This window comes from Ischnura elegans, chromosome 11 (genome assembly GCF_921293095.1).
Source record: "Ischnura elegans chromosome 11, ioIscEleg1.1, whole genome shotgun sequence".
In the NCBI taxonomy this organism is placed as follows: Eukaryota; Metazoa; Arthropoda; class Insecta; order Odonata; family Coenagrionidae; genus Ischnura; species Ischnura elegans.
The window spans coordinates 85102009-85115421 of NC_060256.1; positions in this window are offsets into that span (position 1 = coordinate 85102009).

Below are 13413 nucleotides of genomic sequence, written 5' to 3' on the forward strand. Positions count from 1 at the left end.
TAGCGGTGTACTCGGTTTTTTCACATCAGTGACCGTTCCCTCTCCACCCGCCCCTGATAAAATATGTATTCTTATAGAGTCCTTTGGTCCAGATTGTGAACAGTTTAATTCGGAGAGAAACACAACACACCACACACTTTTACATTAACCACAATCTAACTTTTTTCCTAACAACAATCAGCTAAACAAACTGTTTAAAAAAACATAAATAAAAAATATCATGGCAACCTATAGCAGCATATCAAATTGCTATATTAACAGCCCCCACAACTCATCGTGGTAGTCGCCATGGAACCCGAAAGTCTTAACAGCACTCCTCCTTCAGCGCTGCCCTTATGGGCGCCGTCTACATCGTTGGGCGTCGCGTCGCTTGCCCTCCAGCCACCGCGTGCGTCTGCGTTCACCAACTCGAGGGGCCATTCGCAAGTCCAATTGTGGTCCGAGTCTTCTAACTCTTGACGTCGGCCTCCCCTCTTTCTTTTCCATTCTTCATCACATTCCTGCTTAACGCATCACAGTAAATATCAATCCAAACCAATTCAGTGAAGTTCCGTTATTCAGAGCACGTTTAATTCAAACATCCGCTTAACCATAACAACTCCGAGACGAGTAATTCCCAACATGTTTTTAAATAAAATTAACCTTTTGCCATTTGCAGTGGAGTTATTAACTTTAATTCTTAGGACATAAAGACAGTTCAACAATTCCTTAGTGTACTAATTTTAAAATATCGAGTCTTCTAACTATTGACGTCGGTCTCCACTTTTTCTTTTCCATTCTTCAACACTATCTTGCTTAACGCATCACAGTAAATATCGATCCAAACCAAATCGGTGAAGTTCCGTTATTCAGATCACGTTTAATTCAAGCTTCTACAACAACTCCGAGACGAAGGAGTTAAAATGATTTTTTGAAATAAAATTAATCTTTTCCTATTTAAAATGGATGGATATTTACAATGGTTATTGCCTTAAATATTTAGGCCTTAAAAACAGTTCATAATTCCTGTATGCACAAAGTTTAAAATGTAGTACCCAATATAAACTTTAAACTACGTGCCGTATTCAACACCGTATTTGGAGTAAATGTGGGACAATGGGGAATGACGACTTCCGATCTTGCCAGGAGTGCCTACGAATGCGTCAGCATGAGAGTGGAGCGTTGAAGAAGGGGTAGGGCGAGCGAAGTCTTGTCCAGTCACACGATTCTATGCCCATTGCACGCTTGAGATTCGTTCTTTTGTTTCAAACCGTATTTCTACCGCTACTGATACTATTATTTCGACCAATCCGTAAATACTTCAGTCCCAGCTGGCTCAGATTTGCCGGATTCCATTGTTATTATCTCCCGTTACTATTGGTTAAAATTCAGATAATATGGTTCTCGCACGTAACATCCTTGAACGTTTTAGCCTTTCATATTATACAAACCCAATGGTTGGTATGTTGTAGCCCTCCACGTTTTCCTTTACCAAGTCATTTCAGCCAGGCCCTTGATGTTATTCGTACCCATTTCTTCCCTCCTGATCAGCACAAGTTCACTATTCATGTTTTCGTGTTTTCTTTTCCATTTCTGTCGTGCAACACGTCCTATGCATGAGCGGAATTCCAGGCTTAAAAGATAGGATTTATGTTTATTCGCATTCGACTTCAACGCAAGAATCAGCTGAAGTTCATTATTACGTCAATGCCAAGTGATTGGAATGAATAGGGGAAAAGGTTTTATGAGTAACTTACACTTATCTAATTGATTTCTTCCTTCCTCTGTTCATTGCATTCCACCATTTATTCCTTACGCAAATTCTGTGAGTGCTGAAGTGTTCACGACATGACTTATCCATCCTTCGACCCTCCACACATTCTTTTCTTCACCTATCCTGCGGCATACGTCCTTCTGACTCAACCTATCCGTCCCAGTGATAAAATAAAAGTCAAACTACACTTAAATGGAATTGAAGATAAGTATAGGAATCGGTGGCACCTTTTATGCCAATCATAGCCTTTAAAGAATAGTTTCTTGTGATAATATTTGGTTGCTTGAATTTCGACAAAAATAATTGGCAATTATAGAGCCTATATTTCTATTGTATTTTTCCGAATATTGTTCTCGGCATAGGATTAACATTTTTCTATAAATAATCAACGACTATGTTGCAATTTGCCAGAGTTTCAGTCAATTGTGGAGACATCCTCATTAAGCTAACATTTTTCAACATTACCTTACGGTCACAATCTGAATATGGCTTTATGAAGTGCTTTAGATGTAGTTTTATTGTCACAATAATGATAATACACTACTTGAGTAAGGTATTGTCACTACGGTAATTATTTTTAGTCATGTTATATGTTTTCATCTGTGCAAGTAATGAAGGTTTTTCCGTGGAAAACACTGTAAAATATGCAGCTAATTTCAAGGCTCTTGGGTGAGCATTGCAGAAATTTTATTTCGACCTGGGGAAAAGAGAGAATAAATTAAGGTTCCAATACGCATTATGGTCTTGAGAGATTCTTCGTGTTAAGGTCTTTCCCGGGGGAAATGCCACCTCAGGCCAGTACTCTTCATGCCCCCTAGCGACGACAGAGCGTGTGTAGATGTAACTGCCGGACATGAGAAAATTCGAGTGCTGAATAGACATAGCGAAAAAGTAGTTTTCGTCGCTTAAAATGGTCTATTTTTCCTAGTAGCGCTGTTACTAGGACGTCAGTCATTTGAGGCCCCTCAATGATATGAGCATGTTCTAAATTAAATATTTTCCAATATTTACGTTTTCTGTTGGTGAATTTTCAGGTTCAATTTCTGGTCCTGCGAACTAAAACAGTCAGCATCTGATATTATCACCGCAGTTCACTCGTTATGTTTGAAATTAACCGGCGAAGAATGAAAATTTGAAAAGAGTACGATTTATACACAAACAAATTTGGTGTATTTTTGTGGAAGCCTCCCATATTCAAGTGGTAACATTTTAATATTTCATAAATATCAATTATGGTGTACCCTATTTGCACGACTCAAAGTGAAGCGTACTAAGTCATTCAGCTAAGAATATGTTAGAAATTAGTCTTTATTTTTCTTAGTGGTCAAATATTATGAGTTTCTCGTCACGTCCAGATTATAGTTGCGATGGAATCAATTGAAGAAGTAGTACCTATTTTTGTTTTTTTTTACGGCATCTATTCCTCGCTAATTTAGGAGTGGTCATGAAGCAGGGAACAAGATAGAACTAAAATGAGAGTCCCGAGTGGATCTACGATTTTTTTCATTATAGTGTAAAGATACATGACGTATGACGGCATATGGATGGGGAGGGGGCACGTGCCTCCAGCCCAGGCGCTTAAAAAATAGACAAGATTTTTAATACGGTTATCATTACTTTCGCTTGATTTTCTGTATTACAGAGCCTCAATCATTTAATTTAATATTAATAACTTTCAAATCAAAATATAGAGGGTATTCTCTACAGTAATTGTTGTATTTTGTTTTTAATCTCAAATGTGAGGAGACCTGTAAGACCCCCCTAGAATGAAATCTGGATCCGCCCCTGCATGACGGTAATATTTACTTCAAGCATGCTATGTAATCGGTAGATATCTGCCTATATTGCTTTTTTCCTGAGCTGGCCCATTTTCACTTCCTTCGCAAGGATACAAACTACACCTTTTTCACTAAAATATGATCATTTTCTTCTTGATGTTGCATATTAAGCACCTTGTAAATTTAGTTACAACTTTACTACTACCAATTTAGCCATCAAAGGTAATAAAGCGAATGGAATCTTCTGTGATCTTATGTTGTTTTATCTTCTTGCATTGTTATATTCCTTCATAATCCAAGCCAGCTGCTGGACGTTCTGGTGAGAAGATGGCCATCGAAAAAGCTCTCTTTCCCAGTGATTTAACCTGGGGTTATTATGGGGAAGTGAGGGTAAAGCTCACCCCAGACTAAGTAAGACTAAATCGTGTGAATAATACATATCAAGGGTAGGAGAGCCAGTTCCTTTCCTCGGGCCACCTCGCACTCCGAGAAATTTTGTTTGGGCTGTCCGTAGTCTCCACCCGTGATTCGAAAAACCCATCTTCCCCTAAAAGATGGAAGCTGCTGAAAGGTTTTGTGTCCCGGTCTTAGAATAATGGGGTGGACTGGTCACTGAAGTCTTGCACCAAGTTTGGGAATCCCGTTTCCTCCTGGGGTAGCGAACAGCCGTTGAATGTTGAAAACCACTCTCGCTTTTCATGATCTCATTTAATGCAGCTCTCATTTTATTGCGCGTGCGAAGAAGCTGCGTGAATCCCGTTTCTAAATGTTTTCCTGAGATGTCACGCGCCAGCCCAAGTATCTATTATGGTGGTGGCCCTGGTTTACTGCTCTCTAAATAGCTTTGAGCCTCACGTACGGAAGTGAAAGTGTTTTTCGCTTTCTTCGAAATAGTTTCCCCGGACGTGATATTTCTACGGCTAGATCGTGAAGAATCTAAAATAATTTTACTTTTGAGAAAACAAAGATAAGAATTATTTCGCAACTGAAAACTCCATCATTGCAAATAAGAAAAAAGTAGGTAAGAATTCACCACATTTTCATGGTAGCTATGTATGGGCATAGCTATGTCAAGAATATAATTTAACATGATTACGCGCTTCTATGTAGGAATCCAAATTTGTCATTTGAGTAGGTTAGTCCGTTTCTTATGATGTTAGTTAACTGCGTCGCGTTGGAGCTAATTCTGTCAAGAGCTACATTTTGCTCAACCCTTAACTACGGGCGCTGGGTGATGGTAGACCCATAGGCTGGAAAATTTGTTGTTTACTTCCAGGGAGATTTGATGCATTGGCTTAACTACTAAGTAGCTTCAAGTCTACTCTCCGCCTCCCAACAAACTGGTTTTTGTCAGTATATCTCACCCTTGTGAAGTATAAACATTGTGCAAGGTGATCTGGGAACTCCGTATGTCCTCGCGCCGCTCGTTGCGTTATAGATACCTCTTTTTTTGCATTGAAGTAATACCCATTGTGAAGAGAAGCGGTGTATGTTAATTTATTTTGCATTTTGTTATAGCAATTGAATTATGAGTTCCCAGGACGTGAATGAAGAGGAAATCAAAAGTGATTTTTACGTTTTCACAAAAAATGCGAGGATAATTCTAAAAATATGAAATAAATATTAAATATTTAAAATATCAAAATCTTATAACCTACAACTGTTGAAAACAATTTAAAATTTAAAAAATGCATGCTGGTTTTGAAAAATATAAGTGGTTATTAAGAAATTAAGTAAATAATAGGGTAGTTTCCTTCATCAAAGAAAACGAAAGGCATTGATTGCGATTCCTTACCCACCATTAGTATTCATAATATACAAATTATTTGGTTTTAGAAATCCCAGTTCAGACGAACGGCAATGGTCAATTTTAACCTCATTAGAAAAAGGCCAGATTGGCGCCCATGCGATTCCACTACACGTGACGTCACAGGGACCTAGCTTCTTATACAAGTAGATAGGAGTTTTACATCGTCTGAGATTACCAATGCATGCATCAGGCACAGAGCTCAGGGAAACATGTCTTAATAATTACCTATTAAAACTGCCTATGGTCGGAAAGTTTCCTTCGTTTGATAAGGTGTTAATAATCCTTATTTAAGCCAAGCGCTACCTGCTGGCTTGGTACCCTGCTACCTGCTAGCAGCCTGCATCACCCGCCTGCGCCTAGCGGCGCCCATATCCTCGCCCCAAGGTCACCTCACTTTGCGGTAGCGAGAACCACAATGACGTCACACGGGCTTTTCCCGGTATTCGTACTTAGTCGTCGCGTTTTCGCGCGCTTGAAATTTTTCACTTTTCATTTAATCGAGAAAAATAGAAATTGGCATTTAAAACTCTAAAAGTGTGAAATGCGTACTACATGCGTACTCCATCTTTCGATTACGGCAATAAAAAAATAAAAGGAAACCACCTTGTTGCATAGATCGTTGACTTTTTGTGAGAAGAGTACTTTCTGCAAATCCATGTGAATGATTCTTGAATTTCCACCTCAAGTCTTCGTAATGCAACATTGCTTAAAGAGTTTATTAGTCCCCCATTTAGAATGTGTGAAATTCACTTCCGTGATTTGGTCTGTGGTGAGCTCTAACACTTTTCGTACAAACCAGTTGTTGTGAATTAGTGGGCAGTAGAAATGATTGACACTAATGGTGAAAATATTTCAGCATACTGATATCTTGAGTACATCGATTTCTATCCTCGTAATTGCACTAGTTTCGTCATTGCTTTTAATGTCCCATTTTATTTCCCGGTAATATAGCATTGAAGATCGAGTTTTGAGTGAAATAAATCACCATGTATATCATGCATTTCAAACGTAATGATAATTTTTCTGCAATAATCTGGAGCAATAATCGCATACGGAGCAACTATTTTGTAACCACAGTTGGGAATCAGTTGCGTCTGCAACCAGTTTGCAACTGAAACAAAACTTCTGTCCGCACACGGGTGTAATGACAAAGGGCTGGTTGTAAATCAGTTTCGTCTATTGTACAATCAGTGGAGTGTTTATTTAGTGCAGTACTTGTTGTGTTTAGCCCTTGCCTTGGCCGTCAGCGCTTACTATCACAGCGTCATAGGCGGATCTAGGGGGGAGGGGGGGCACTGGGGCACGTGCCCCCCCCCCAGACCCTTAAAAATATGCTAGACTTATAATACGGCCCCATTATCATTGCACTCGTTTTGCATTACGAGGTATCCTTGTGCCCCCCCCCCCCCCCCAAAAAAAAATTAAAAAATCCTGGATACGGCCTTGCTTGTGCCCCACCCAGAATAAAATCCTGGATCCACCCCTGACAGAGTCAGGCGAAGAAGACACTGTGAACTATAATCAATGCCAAAGACGTTAGATAGTTTGTACTTGTTCAGGACTTCATGATTCTCTACTGCTTCAACGAGCTTCATGTTGAGTTCTTGATCATTCATTTTGAGATCGACAATAAACGGCCGTCAAAATACCTCAAAAACACCACGTGGTCTCGTGCAACTGAAGTCTGCAACGCAACTGCAACCACGGGCCCACGGTTGCATGTGACTGGTCTCAGACTGGTTTGAGATTGTCAAAAACCAGTCGCGTCGTGTGCGCCTCTCCATTCAAATACATTGTCAAGGTCACAAAACAGTTGCACGCGCAACTGGTTTGCAACCTTAGTTGTAAAACAGTCACATCGTGTGCGCTGGGCCTAAGTGTGTTATCACGGGTGAGTGGATTTATAAAAGTCGCCATTCGTCGAAAAAAAAATTTATCCGTGTTTAATTTTTATAATAAGGCATATTTAGGGGTGTTAACCGAAATATATATGCATGGAGATATGATCTATCAAATTTATAACTTTTTAATGCTATTCCTCGCAATGTTATGTACTTTTCTGCAAAATATTGGGTAAAAGTGGATCGCATTGCACTCGTCACCGCGTTGCGGGCATTTTTGAAAACTGATTAGAATGTGACAACGGAAATCAGTCTTGTATGGTATGAAATTGGGCCTCCTCCATCCAGTCCCCTCGGAATGGGCATTAAAACCTATGATGTTGTTTAAAATTCCTTTATCTTTAACGCTTTGACTGCTGTTCTCTCTTAACCGGGGGTTAAATCAGATGCTTCGATGGCCAAAACGAACGTTTTTTCTGCCGTTTTCGTGGAATGGGTGAGAATTCGTGCTATTCCAAAGGGAAGAGAAATTTTCGGGGTAAAATCGAGATTTTTATCATCCCCACCCCCCGCCCTTGCCGTCACTTCCACCCTACTGTCTCTCTCTCCCTCTCTCTCTCTCTCTCTCCAGAGGGCCATGCAAATATTTCCCTTCGCCCGCAGCTTAGATGATTGATGTCCGCACGCTGCCTCAACTTCCAAGTGAAAGGATTTTTCCCTCAAGAGACGGCAGCGACACAAAAAAATGGGACCTAGCGAGGACCCGTATCGGGATTTTTTTGTCCGCCATCCCATGAGTATTTATGCGCAAAATATTTTTTTTTGCTGTTTTAGTGCCTATTTATGCTCTTGGGGAGGGGATGGGAGTTCCTGCTATCTATCGTGGAGATAAATACGGAAATCACGGTTTTTAAGTAAAGTTTTCGTAGCACTGCCTGGAAAATTGATTATCTGCGCAATCATGTACGCGGGTGTAAAGTTGATGGGATCAAAAATCGGGAAAAATGTATTAATGAAGAATTCTAAGTGCATTTACCCCAAAATTTGTTAATACACTGTTAATGCCTCTGAGAAAGTGATAAGAAAGTTTCTGTTTCTCTTTGTCACGGTAAGGTGAAATTTCTTGAAGTGAATTTATTTCTATGGCGTTAAGAGATTATTTTTAATCATAAAAGACCGAAAGTTTTCCCATCTGAGACGGCAGTTACACAAAAAATTGGACCTAACCGAGTCCTTAGCAGCTTATTTTTTTGGTGTTCGGCACCCGTGAATATTTATTCATAAATATATTTTTTTCTGTTGTTGTGCCTATTTAGTGTCGTGGCTGAGGTCTAGGTCCTCCTATCGTGAGTGTAAATGCGCGAATTCCAGCAGCGGAGTATCTTTTAGTTGCACTAAGTACAAGGTAATATATTAATCAAGAGGTGACTGAAATCACAATACTAGAGTAATTATTGATGACAGATATTACATAGCTTTTAGGGGCTTTTATAAACAAAATATTCTCAAGAAAGACCAAACTGTGTGCGTAAAAAAACATGATACAACCTGCTACCTTGTATGAGTTAGATATGTGCACAGTGTCAAAGCAGACTGAAAAATAGCTGAGAAGTACACTTTTAAGAAACATTTAAGGGTTTTTGAGCGGTGATGGAATGCGTAGCATCAGTACCAACAAAGAACTCAGACACAGTAGCAAAAATCAATGGTAGATGACTCAGGTGGGCAGGCCATTTATCGAGGAGAGGACATACGAAAGTGATTGACGATGTATCAGAAGGATTACCAATAGGAAAGAGACAATTGGTTAGGCCACGGTTGAAGGATGAAATCGTAAAAGACATTTAAAGAATTCGATTAGATGTAGGATCGAGGGAGGTGGTGAGGTACTGTAGGGGAGGTCAAAAACTTCTGAGCTTTTAGTGGCCTAAATGGTAAGAAATTAAGAAATATTACTTTCCTACTAAATATAGCCTACCTGGGTAGCTTGTAAGAAATTTTCACGCATGACTGATGCGTCTCAACAATTTCCACTCTCCTTTTTCGAACAATCGCAATAGAAAATGGTGTATTTTGTGGAATACCAGACATCAGAAAACCAATAAAAATACGACCGGTCGAGTGAAAATGAAGTGTCCTCTGGAAGATTCAATCCACTCATAAAGATGGTAGGTGGAGTGTAATTTATAGTATTCACTGTTTACTCTCCGAAAATTTTTTGCCAGAATGTCCTCGCCTGCTTTCATTTTTCGATGAAATTACATTAAGGAAGAATTATTTTATAGGTAGAGGAAATTAAAATGAGGTGTGTTAATACCATTCAATAAAAACCCGTGAAAAGTATAACACACGTATCATCAATAAAAATTACATTTCAATCCATTGTTGTGAGAGAAATCCGCGCACAATTCCGCCGCATCATTCTCAGGCCACGCCCACTCCTGAGCAAACCTTTTTCTCCCCGCCGTCCGTGGGCTGCTTTGCCCCTTCATCGCGTCGGCTCCCTCCCTCGGGCCACCCCACCGCCTGAGGTTCAAGGTGTTTGGGGGACGGAAGCCTTAACGCAAGAGTGGCGGCGCCCTTGTCGACGACCGCCTACTTCAAGAATGTTCGTCACCTGCGCACACAGGCTAGCCCCGCGTGCATACTTGAAGGGAAGAAGGGGCGAGGAGGAGGAAAAATCTTTTCCCGCTCCTTTTCTTTGCAAACGAATAAAAAAAAGCTATTCAAAGCCTCTCTCTGTAGAATCCCTATTACCAGCTTTATTCTCTCTGAGGGCATTGGAAGGAGATAGTTTTTTATGTAAGAGATTCTGCTGGCTAGAATAGGGCGTGAAAGAAGTATTACCACGAGTATTCACGGACTTTGTCCGGTAATACTTGTTTTCTCTTCTCAAACTGTGGATTTTGGCTTGATCCAGACGTGGGCAGTTCAATATATTTTCCACGAATTGTTTTCCTCACGCTATATCACGTAAACGCCCAGAAATTTGCTTCAGAAATTGGTGAAGGTTGCCTATTCTGATATTTTGATGTCAAATCGCACGGATCAGTAAACCATAAATTTCATCAATTGTATGTATTTCGTGCGATACAGTATTCAATCTGTAGCAATAAATGGCTTGCATAAGAGATTACCAAGCATTTCTTAGCACTGCGATGATGTATATCAGAATCAACACGCGTTGTAAAGGCATATAGAACTCCCTGCCACCTATTGGATTTTTCCCTTGCTTCATTGATGCTTCATGAATTTCACCATGGTAGCGTGCAGATCATTACCTCTTTAATCATTGATAAGTTTTGACTGTGTAATTTATTGTACATGGACTTGCTGAACCTCATACAACTCTATTTTATATTTATTATGGAGTATATTTTGAATTACTCAGACAAAAGAGATTCATGTTAGCAATTGAGGCGTTCAGGAACGGGAAGGAGCTTAGGAAAGGATCGTTACGTAAGAGTTTAAAGTTAAGGCTAGAGGAGAAGTGTGATCTGGAGTTTATCGCTTCACTTTACGTTACGAAACTATAAACATTTAGAATGGAGGAAGAAAGAAGACGACACTCGTCCGAGACGTGGGTGCGGAGAAAAATGGATAAGGTAATGCGGACGGAGAAGGGGATAAAAAAACGAAGTGCTGAACATGGTGGGTGAGGAGAGGCAGCTTCTAAATAATATACTGAGGAGACAGAAGGTGTGAATCGAGCGAGTACTTAGCGGGGAGGGGATGTTGAAAACAGTGGTAAAGTGTTCAATGCTGAGCGAACGAGAGAAAGGAAGGAAGTAGGTAAATAGGATTTTTTCAATAGAGTGAAAGAGAGGAGGTCTACAGTTTTGACGTCAATGAAGAGAAGGAAGAACTCCCGGATAATTCTCTATATCAATGGAGACCTATCTCAATTCGTAGAATATTTAAATAAATATTTCCTAGCATCTTACTTATCATCACAAGGAGCGGTAGCTGAAATTCCTAATCAACCATTTGCTACCAGACAATGCATTTTTAAGTTATTTATTTTACGTTATGTTTGTCAGCTTATTTAGTTCCTTAATAGCATGATTTACGTACTTTATGCTCGCTAATATTGATATACTTCGTGCTTTCCTCCGCTAGCCGCATTGCCAAATTCAATTCAATTCAAGTCACGCCATTTAATGTTTTTGCCAACCTGCGAACGCTCGTATTAAACCTTCAATAACATAATAGGGTAGTTTCCTTCATCAAATAAAACGAAAGGCATTGATTGCGATTCCTTACTCACCATTAGTGTGTTCACAATATACAAATTATTTGGTTTTAGAAATCCCAGTTTAGACGAACGGCAATGGTCAATTTTAGCCTCATTTGAAAAAGGCTAGATTGGCGCCCATGCGATTCCACTACACGTGACGTCACAGGGACCTAGCTTCTATACGAGTAGATAGGAGTTTCACATCGTCTGAGATTACCAATGCACGCATCAGGCACAGAGCTCAGGGAAATATGTCTTAATAATCACCTATTAAAACTGCCAATGGTCGGAAAGTTTTCTTCGTTTGATAAGGTATTAATAATCCTTATTTAAGCCAAGCGCTACCAGCTAGCAGGGTACTCTGCTACCTGCTAGCATCCTGCGTCGTATCAGTGCTCAAAGTCTCCCCTCAAGGTCACCTCACTTGCGGCAGCGGGAACCAGAAATACGTCCCACGGACTTTTCCCATCATTCCTACTTAGCCGTCGCGTTTTCGCGCGCTTGAAAATTTTCGCTTTTCATTTAATCGCGAAAAATAGATATCGTCATTTAAAAATCTAAAAGCGTGAAATACGTAATCCAGGAGTAATAATCTTCCGATTTAGGTAATAAAAAAATAGAAGGAAACCACCCTATTATGCCAAGGTCAGCCGTATCACATTTTAAGGATAAAATTTTAATTTAAGAGACTGCATTTGTATCAGGAAATAGAATAATGAATGCCTTCGTTATGAGCATAGAAATATAAATTCTCAAAGTACCCATGTCCTATCAGAAACTGTTGTAGGCTGCATATCGATCCACTTTAGTAGGTAAAAATGCTTGCTGTAGGAGTCTCTGCTTTGTTCTCTCAGTCCCACGATTTTTTACTTTTTTTCTGAGTGGGTTGTTGTGTGTGGCAACCGCCAAGGAAAGAACGAGACGTTTCTGATGCTGCCCCCCCTGCCTTCTCCCCCTGCCAGTCCTCCGTCCCCTTTTGCTCTCAAAGCGCGACCCCAACAGCAGCACACTCCCAAGTGTCCCCTTCAAGGGGTCCGAAACCGCAGACCGTGGTATTAACCGCTCCTTCCCACCTCCCCCAAAAGGGGTGGAAAACGCTTCTAACACCCCTTCCTCAACCCGTTTCCTACTTTTCATTTTATCCTATTTTTTTTTCAAGCCGCGGTTTTCTTTTATTTTTCCAACCATTTTGTGTGTGTGTGTTTGAGTCCTTACCGTTGCACGTCGTCGCAGTCCTTAACCCAGGAGAAGGTGTTCCTACTTGAATTTTTTTCACCCCGCTTCCTCCTTTATTTTATTTATCTTATTTTTTCGCTTCTCGCCCATTGCACTCGGCAGTCACCCTGCTTGAGCCGCTGAAAGTGTGTGTATTTTTTCTTCCTTTCCGTCCCCGTCGTCGTGAGGCTCTCTCCACGAGAAGAGATGATAATGGCGGGGTGAACGAGGTGGGACAGCGTTGAATACGTAATTTTGATGGTGCTAGAGAAGCGTGGACCGGCGCAGTTGCAGGGCGGGAACACTTCAATGTCCAATCCCTCTTTCCCCCTCTCTCATCCGTCTCCTGCGTCTCGCGAGAATACTAGGGGTTCATTCGAAACTTCCACGCTCATTTTTTTAATTCTTCAGATACAGCAGCAATGCGAATTTAGAGAGAGGTATTTTAACAAAAATATGAATAAGGACAAAACTGTTATTTATTACTATAAAATTATTTTACCATTTAAGGTTCCAAGGTTTATAAGAAGTATTCTTTCGGTCTCCCCTCCCATCATGAACTTTACGGTTAAATTCGAATTAATGTCTACTTTTACTCATTCTATTTAAAGTTCCTATTATTTTCTTCCACACACTCGTTTACCCAAATTTCTTCCTTCTAAATATGAGTCTCGGCTCTAGGGCATTCCTCCGCGTTGAGATGTCCATAGGTGACGACAGTTTCTCCAGCCATCCTGCTGGCATCTACAGGTCAAAAATGAGAAAACGCGGAGGAACAC